This window comes from Panthera uncia, chromosome X (genome assembly GCF_023721935.1).
Source record: "Panthera uncia isolate 11264 chromosome X, Puncia_PCG_1.0, whole genome shotgun sequence".
NCBI lineage: Eukaryota > Metazoa > Chordata > Mammalia > Carnivora > Felidae > Panthera > Panthera uncia.
Genome location: NC_064817.1, coordinates 53,733,495 through 53,743,212, shown reverse-complemented (window position 1 = coordinate 53,743,212; position 9,718 = coordinate 53,733,495). Strand labels below are relative to the sequence as shown.

Genomic DNA, 9,718 nt, shown 5'->3' with positions numbered 1-9,718 from the left:
CCCGCGTCAGGCTCTGGGCTGATGGCTCGGAGCCTGGAGCCTGTTTCAGATTCTGTGTCTCCCTCTCTCTCTGCCCCTCCCCCGTTCATGCTCTGTCTCTCTCTGTCCCAAAAATAAATAAAAAAAAAAAAACGTTGAAAAAAAAAAATTAAAAAAAAAAATAAATAAATTGTTCTGTTTAAATTGTTTACAATATATTTAAATTGTCCAATTAATTACAAAATTTGAAAAGTTAAGGCTTCAGGAAAAATTTCAATTTAAGTGATTCATTTCCTAGGTTGCTGAAAATGACAGCATCCAGAAACATGGGCTTAGCCATGATTATGAAATGCTGTTTTTGTTTTGGTGAATGTCCAAAAAAAAGGAAAGGAAAGGAAACCATTTACGTTTGTATTTTTATGTATACACACAAAAACAACCACAAATAAGCAAAAACCCAGATGGCCCTTAGGCATATGGGAGTAAAACACAAATTCTTTTTTTATTTAATGTTTATTTATTTTTGAGACAGAGTGCGAGTGGGGGAGGGGCAGTGAGAATGAGAGACACAGAATAAGAAACAGGCTCCAGGCTCTGAGCTGTCAGCACAGAGCCCTACGCAGGGCTCAAACTCATGAACTGTGAGATCATGACCTGGGATGCAGTCAGATGCTCAAATGACTGAGCCACCCAGGTGCCCCGTAAAACACAAATTCTGATTGAGTAATGACTCTAAACATTTTCCCATGGTCTCAAATATTCTTTTCTGATGAAGGAATCAACTACAGAAAACTTTCATTGTTTCAAAGTAACCAGAGATATAGACTGGAAAACAACAACAACTCCTCCAATACTACTTCAAATTGAACCTATCAAAGTTGATTTTTATTAGAATATTATTTCTTCACACTAATAAATCAAAAAACCAAAACCCAGGAGCACCTTAGTGGCTCAGTAGGTTAAGCATCCAACTTTGGCTCAGGTCATGATCTCTCCTCTGTCCACAAATTTGAGACCCACTTTGAGCTCTGTGCTGACAGCTCAGAACTTGGAGCCTCCTTTGGATTCTGTTATCTCCCTCTCTCTCTGCCCCATCCCCACTAGCACTCTTGTTGTCTCTCTCTCTCTCAAAAATACATAAACATAAAAAAAAACCCAAAACCCAGATTATATATATATATATATATATATATATATATATATATATATATATAAAGTTATTGAGCATCATCTTCTAAACAAAAATGCCACCTTAGTCTGTCCTCATAAAAAGCAATTACAATTTGAGGACATTTGATGTTTGCCTCTTTTGCCAGCACCATGTCTACCTCATCTCTTTCCATTTCATGAGAAACATTAATTCTCCACTGCTGCCTGTGGCACCAATTATTCATTCAGGATTTATCAGCAGCATCTTTTTTCTCCTTTGATTTGCTATCATCAGATTGTCAGATACAGATTTTCTTTTCGTACAATCTTTTTCTTTGTCAGTTTTTTGAAAATTAAGGAAATATTTAAATTAATTCTGGACAATCTAAATTTTTTTCAGGTTCCCAAGTATTGCCAGCATTTGTAAATCCCTTTCACTTAAGGAAATACTCCACCTTCCCATTTACTACATATCATTTCAGTACATTTCAGTACTTTTCTTCAGGCTCTGCCTCTTACTTTTTTTCTCTTCTCATTCTATTTCTTTCCCAATTTTTGCAATGTAGTTTTATTGGAGGCCATTTTTTATTGCAGGCTTGAAGAGCATTTATTCACTGCCTCTGAGCAGTTCTGGGTCCCTGGTTTGCAGCATCTCCCCCTTTATTTATTTTTTAATGGACCTTTTGTCCAGCAAAGACTTAATTTTTTTTAAGTAATTAAATGTGTAAATATTTTATTTTATTGCATCTTCATTTTGAGATGTAATTAGAAAGATTTCTCCCCATACACAGATTATAGAAGAATCTACCCATATTTTCTTCTAATTCTTCTGTTGCTTCAAGATTTGCATTTAGATCTCTGACCGATTTGGACTCTGTGGTATCTTTTCCCAAGTGGCTATTTTGGTTATTTATCAACGTATAACAAACTACCCCCAAACTTAGTGGCTTAAAATAATACCCACTTTATTAGCTTCCATAGCTATGTATGAAGATTTGACTCAGCTGAGCAGTTCTGCAAATCTTGCCTCTGGTTCTCTTGTATAGTTGCAGTACTTGGTGGCTGGGGCTGGAGTTCTGTAAAGGCTTGATTTAAATGCTGGGAAGGTGGGGCATCTCTCTTTCTGCATGTAGTTCCAGGTCCTCTTCTCTCCAAGTGGCTTCTCCATTTAGTCTTTTCTTCCTTTTTCTTTTCTTTTTTAAACAGCTTTTATTGTGATTGGCTTCATATACCATAAAATTCACCTATTTATAGTTCATACATTTCAGTACAATCATAGATTTGTACAGTCATCACCACAATCTAATTTGTAAGTACTTTTAACATCCCAGAAAGAAACCCTTCACTCATTAGCAAGTCATTCCTCATTTTTGCTGCAACCCTCATCCCTGTTCCTGCCTTAATTACTGATCTACTTTTCTGTCTGTATGAAATGGTCTATTCTGGATATTTCATAAAGGAATAATACACTACTTAGTCTTTTTGACTAGTGTCTTTTACTTAGCATAATGTTTCAAGATTCATCCATGTTGTAGCATGTATCAGAATTTCATTCCCTTTTATAAACAAATAATAATCCATTGTATGGTGACATCACAATTTGTTTACCCAGTCATCTGTTGCTGAACACTTAGGTTGTTTCCACTTTTTGGCTATCATGAATTATGCTTCTATGAAATTCTTTGTAAAGTTTTTGTGTGGACATATGTTTTGATTTCTGAAGTATATAACTAAGAGTGGAATTACTGGGTCATCTGTTTAGCCTTTATTTTTTAAATGACATTAAAATTTTTTTGCATCATGATAAGTCTACTCTTTACTCCTCATCTCCTATTACCCTCAATCCCCTACACCCTTCCCTCTGGTAACCATCAGTTTGTTTTCTATAGTAAAGAGTCTGTTTCTTGGTGTGTCTCATTTTCCCTTTACTCATTTATTTCTTAAATTCCATATATGAGTGAGATTATATGGTATTTGTCTTTCTTTGACTTACTTCATTTAGCATTAGTCTCTAGCTCTATCCATATAGTTGCAAATGTAAAGATTTGGTTCATTTCCATTGCTGAATAATATTCCATTGTATATATATATACCACTTCTTTATCCATTGATCTATCAGTGTACACTTGGACTGCTTCCATAGTTTGGCTATTGTAAATAATGCTACAGTAAACATAGGAGTGCACGTGTCCCTTTGAATTAGTGTTTTTGGGGGCACCTAGTGGCTCAGTTGGTTACACATCTGAAGTTTTGGGTTAGGTCATGATCTCATGGTTCATGGGAATCAACCACAGAGCCTGCTTGGGATTCTCTCACTCCTTATCTTTCTGCCCCTCCCCCACTCATTCTGGCATTCTCTCTCTCTCAAAATAAATAAATAAAAATTAATTAATTAGTGGGGGGTTTTATTGGATGAAATCACAGTAGTGCAATTGCTGGATTGCAGGGCAGTTCTATTTCTCACTTCTTGAGGAAACTCCATACTATATTCCAGAGTGGCTGTACAAGTTTGTGTTCCAACCAACAGTGCACAGGGTTCCTTTTTCTCCACATTGTCGTTTCTTGTGATTTTGATTTTAGCCATTCTGACAGGCATGAGGTGATATCTAATTGTAATTTTAATTTGTATTTCACTGATGGTGAATGATGTTGAGCATCTTTTCATGTGTCTGTTGGCCATCTGTATGTTTTCTTTGAAGAAATGTCTATTCATGTCTTATGCCCATTTTGTAATTGGATTATTTGTGTTTTGGATGTCAACTTTCATCAGTTCTTTATATATTTTGGATATGAACATTTTATTAAACACGTCATTTGCAAATATCTTCTCCCAGCCAGTAGCTTCATTTTAGTTCTGTTCAATGTTTCCTTTGCTGTGCAGAAGCTTTTTTCTTAATCTTGATGTAGTCCCAATAGTTTATTTTTGCTTTTATTTCCCTTGCCCCAGGAGACATATCTAGAAAAATGTTGCCACTGCCAATATCAGAGAGATTACTATCTGTGTTCTCTTCAAGGATTTTTATGATTACGGGTCTCACATTTAGGTCCTTACTCTATTTTGAGTTTGTTTGTATGTGGTCCAACTTCATTCTTTTGCATGTGGCTATTCAATTTTCCCAACATTCTTTGTTGAAGAGACTGTCTTTTTTCCATTGGATATTCATTCCTCATTAATGAAGATTAATTGACCATATAATTGTGGGTTCATTTCTGGGTTTTCTATTCTGTTTCATTTATCTATGTGTCTATTTTTGTGCCAGCAGCATACTGCTTTGGTTACTACAACTTTGTAATATAACTTGAAACCCAGAATCCTGATGTCTCCAGGTTTGTTTTCTTTTTTAATTGTTTAATTTTCCCAGGCTTGATCTCATGACCCTGGGCCATGACCTAAGCTGAAATCAAGAGTCAGACATTCAACCAACTGAGCCACCCAAGTGCTCCCAGCTTTGCTTTTCTTTTTCAATGTTGATTTGGCTATTTGAGGTCTTTACAAATTTTATGGTTGCTTATTCTATCTCAGTTAAAAATTCTGCTGGTATTTTGATATGGATTAAATTAAATGTACAGATTGCTTTGGGGAGTACAGACATTTTAACAATATCTGTTCTTCCAATCCAGGAGTATAGATGGAATGTCTTTCCATTTCTTTGTGTTATATTCAATTTTTTCATCAGGGTTTTATACTGTTCAGAGTACAGGTCTTTCACCTCTTTAGTTAGGTTTATCCCTAGGTATTTTATTGTTTTCGGTATAATTGTAAATGGGACTGCTGTCTTAATTTCTCTTTCTGTTGCTTCATTATTGGTATAGGAATGCAGCAGATGTCTGTACATTGATTTTATATCTTGCAACTTTACTGAAGTCATTTATCAGTTTAGTCGTTTTTTGGTAGAGTCTTTTGGGTTTTCTATATATAATCACATGTCAAATGCATATATACTTCTTTTTACCAACTTGTATGCCTTTTATTGCTTTATGTTGTCTTATTACTGTGGCTAGGACTTCAAGTATGATGTTGAAGAAAAGTGGTGAGAGTGGACATTCCTGTATTGTTCATGACCTTAGAGTAAAGGCTCTCAGTTTTTACCCCTTGAGTATAATGTTGTCTGTTTTTTTTTAACGTTTATTTATTTTTGAGAGACAGAGAGAGACAAAGCATAAGCAGGGGAGGGGCAGAGAGAGAAGGAGACACAGAATCCGAAGCAGGTTCCAGGCTCTGAGCTGTCAGCACAGAGCCCGACAGCTCAGAGCCCGATGAGGGGCTCAAACCCTGAACCTTGAGATCATGACCTGAGCCGAAGTTGGAGGCTTAACTGACTCAGCCACCCAGGAACACCTCTTGTCTGTTTTTCATATAAGGCCTTTATTATGTTGAAATACATTCCCTCTAGACCTACTTTGCAGGGGGCTTTAATTATGCATGGATGTTATGCTTTGTCAAATGCTTTTTCTGCATCTATTGAAGTGATCATAAGATTTTCATCTTTTCTCTTATTGATGTGACATATCACGTTGGTTTTTTGTGAATACTGAAGCACACTTGCATCCTGGGAAGAAATCCCACTTAATCTTATTGTATGATTTTTTAAATATGTTGTTGGATTCAGTGCTAATATTTTGTTGAGGCATTTGCATCTATATCTGTGACTTAAAGGACTTAAAGGATCTTACAGGGGCACCTGGGTGGCTCAGTAGCTTAAGGGTCCAACTTCTCTCAGGTCATGATCTCACAGTTCATGAGTTTGAGCCCCAAGACAGGATCTGTGCTGACAGCTCAGAGCCTGGAGCCTGCTTTGGATTCTGTGCCTCCCTCTCTCTCTGCCCCTTACCTGCTCAAACACACTCTCTCTCTCTCTCTCTCAAAACTAAATAAAAATTTTAAAAATTAAAAAAAAGGATCATGAAAAATTTCATTCCCGGGGCCCCTTAAAAATAAAGGATTCATCTTTCTAGAAAGGTTTAAGTAGAGTTAAGACTAGAAGGAGGAAGATGGATGAGACCTCTCTAAACCCATGTAGCCCTATAACTCTAAAAAGGGCCTTAACTCTGTGAACTCCACAGATGGAATAAGATAAATGTGCCACTTATAATTATTATCCTGATCCATCCAGAGATGCTGACTTTTGCCATTTGATGCTCACAAAGCACCACTCAGTATAATATACAAAGAACGCCATTATGTCTTTTGGATGGGAATACTTGAGATAAAATGGGAGGAAGGAGAAAATGTTTTGGTTAAAGAAAAAATTATGTATAGCAATAAAAACTTTGAGGTCACTTCTTCAAGAGAAAAATAAATTATCAAAGTTTTTTTTACTTCACCCTTTCTCATTACAGAAGTGATAGCTCCATCTCTTCCAAGAAAGAAAGAAAGAAAGAAACAAAGTAACAAAGAAAGAAAGAAAGAAGAAAAAGAAACCTCTAGAGAGTGGAATTGTTTTTTAATGGACACATTGGGAGTTATATTTAGCTTTGGTAAAATGGTGATTTTCAGGGACTAATATTCTATTAGACCTAATGTCAGCATGGCATTGTTTCTATTGCTTGTATACAGTTCAACGTTCTTACAGAATCTAGGGATTCTTCACCTATCTCCAGGCCTTAAGAGGTCTACATTAGTTCCTGTCTTGTATCCAGAAAAAGACTAATCAAGTCATAACAGGCACCCCTGGTCCTACTTCAAAGCGACTCTAAACCTGTGTCTCAACTCCCAGTAAGTTGCTTTTATTTTTTGTCCTGCCTACTCTACCCAATGACCCAGTATTTAGGGCCAGTCTTATATTTATTGATAATCCTCCTATCCAAGTGCTTGTTTATTTTATGTTATTTAACAAACACTAATATGGATGTTGTTTTAAGCATTTTATAAATATCAATACATCTAATCATCAACACAACCTTATAAGGGAAGTTCCATTATCTTCACTGCATACATAATAACTTAGGCTTAGAGAAGGTTAATTGACCCAAAATAATGCTGCAAGTAAATGGTGGAACAGAGCTTTGAATCCAGGCATCTCAAGAATCCATGCCTTTAGCTACTATACTATGCTGTCTTCACAAAGGATACAGTCAAATAATGGTTGTTGGTTTATCAATTACCCTAAAGATCCTCTGCTTTTTTTTTTATTAATTTTTTTTAACATTTATTTATTTTTGAGACAGAGAGAGACAGAGCATGAACGGGGGAGGGGCAGAGAGAGAGGGAGACACAGAATCTGAAACGGGCTCCAGGCTCTGAGCCATCAGCACAGAGCCCGACGCGGGGCTCGAACTCACGGACCGCGAGATCATGACCTGAGCCGAAGTCGGCCGCTTAGCCGACTGAGCCACCCAGGCGCCCCGCTCTGCTTTTTTTTTAATGTAATAGTATCAAAACTGTAATTCCTTAAAGGCAACCAGCATAACCAATGATAACACTTACAAGTATCACATGACAGGCCTTTTTAGCACAGTCCTTAGTAATATATAACTTTGCATACCCCTGGAGATGGGCAGATACAGAACTTTGCAAATCATCTTATTTCTCTGCCTTTACCTAATCAACTCTTTTGTAAACATAAGACTGTGTTTTTCATTTTCAAAGATTTTTCTATTATAAGCTTAACAGGTGTTTCTATGGAGCTCAGTAGCCTGAGGGCTAAAATTAAAATATTTGAATCACAATGAAGGCAAAAGGAGACATCAAACTTCCCCCCCCCAACCCCACTCAAATACTGAATCTCCAAGCTTTCCAATTCTTTCTTGTACCACCTAAATGCTCCCCCCAACACAGGCATAGGCTAAGGAACTTCCTACCATCAGTCTCCTCCAAGGGGCTTTCATCCTCCTATATTTGCCCTCCTTACTGGCATGGTAGCTGTTGACGTGACTGCTGTTAGTCTATCAATTCCTAGTCTCTGTCAGTCTCATTTGGGCTTCTACATTTCAAAATCACTGTCTCACCTGTTAATCCTGACGACCACCTTTCCAACACCTATTTTGAGTTCCCCAAAATACTAAAACTAGAAAGACAGGAAAGCCTTAATTTTTTCCTTTCCTCTATCTCCATATCCAATCTATCAGCAAGCCCTGTTGACTCTATCTTCAAATTATAACTCAAATCCTCCCACTTCTCTCATTCTCCATCCTTATCATCTTAAACTAAGACCACATACATTATCTCTCCCTAGGACAAAAATAGTTGCCTCCTTGATGAGGGAAGTCAAGGCAAGCTGACAGGGCACAAACACCTCCCCCCCCCACACACACACAAACAACCAGGGGGGATATGCTTGACATTCCTCCACACTCCTGGCTGCCCAAAAACAAAGAAAAGGGGAAAAACAAATGGTTAACCCTTAGAGATCAAAGTCCTGCAGGAACTAAGTCTCCATCACCTCTCCATAGTGCTGTGGGGAACAAAGGCAGAAGGAAATGACACAGAGAACTAAATTTCCTTATAACCTGCAGCCCATTGACAAATACTTGAGGCTGGCAGAGTAAGATGTTTCTCTAGAACTCCCTACTGTCTTAATGCTAATGCTTTGCTAGAGGGAAACCACCTTAGCTTGACAATAGCTAGGCCTCCAGTATCCTGTGAGTTTTCTTTAGCATGTGAAAATCTCCCTGGAAACGTCCCCTGGACTTTACCTCCCCCAATGTCATAGTATATAACCAGTCTCTCCTCAAGGTCCCAGGGAAGCTCTTCCTGACCACAGCTCCTGTCTCCATGTTTCAATAAAATCACCTTTTTTGCATCAAAGACATCTTCAAGAATTCTTTCTTGCCATTGGCTCCAGACTCCACAAACCCCACTGTCACCTCCAAAAACCTCATCCTCCTAAATAGTGTCCTGGCTTCCACTCTTGACTTCCCACAATCCAATGTCCACTCTGTAGACAGTAATCTTTTTAAAGTACAATCTGATCAATCACATTCCTCCTTAAAATTTTCTGGTGGCCTCCCACTAACCTCAGAACAAATCCAAATTGCTTACGATGGCCTATAAAAGCCACTCTGAATAATCTGGCCTCTGCTGATGTTTCACACTACTCATATTTTCCCTTGGGTTCTAAGAAAGACCAAACTCTTCCTAATCTCAGGGCTTTTGAACTCACCTTTTCCTTTACCTGTAGCAGTTGTTCTCTCCTGGCTCTTTGTGTGGCTAGATTTGTCTCCTCGATAAGGCTCAGTTTAAATGTTATCTCCTCCAACATGCCTTCTAACCATCCTATCATAACTATCTTTCTCATCATTATTTATCTTTATTTTATTATGTGGATTCTGTACTTCTTCGTATTGATTACCATCTGACATTTTCTTAACTATTTTTGAAATTTGTTGCCTGTCTCCCCCTTTCTTCATCCAGACGTGGTGCCTCTCTTCAATTTTCTTTCTGGTGGCAAAAGAGGGGAGAGGAACCTCTTCTTTTCCTGTCTGCCTCTCCTTGTCAGACTTAAGACTTTTTTTTCTCTCCTCACTCCACTTTTTTTGCTCCCACTCCAAGCCAGATTTTGTATCCCCAAGACTCCAACTTGTACCCTCGTTTCTGCTCTGAAAAAGAGCATACTGGAAGTCACAAAATATGTCTTGTAGGCTGAAAAGA

The 9,718-nt window shown here is 37.7% G+C and overlaps 1 protein-coding gene and 1 pseudogene across 1 annotated transcript in view; both read right to left on the bottom strand.

Moving 5' to 3' along the window:
- EDA (ectodysplasin A) overlaps nt 1-9,718 on the bottom strand; it is a 419,425-nt gene that overhangs the window by 292,380 nt on the left and 117,327 nt on the right. The gene's annotated exons all lie outside the window — the stretch shown is intronic.
- On the bottom strand, nt 1,197-4,389 carry LOC125931720 (chromobox protein homolog 3-like; annotated as a pseudogene).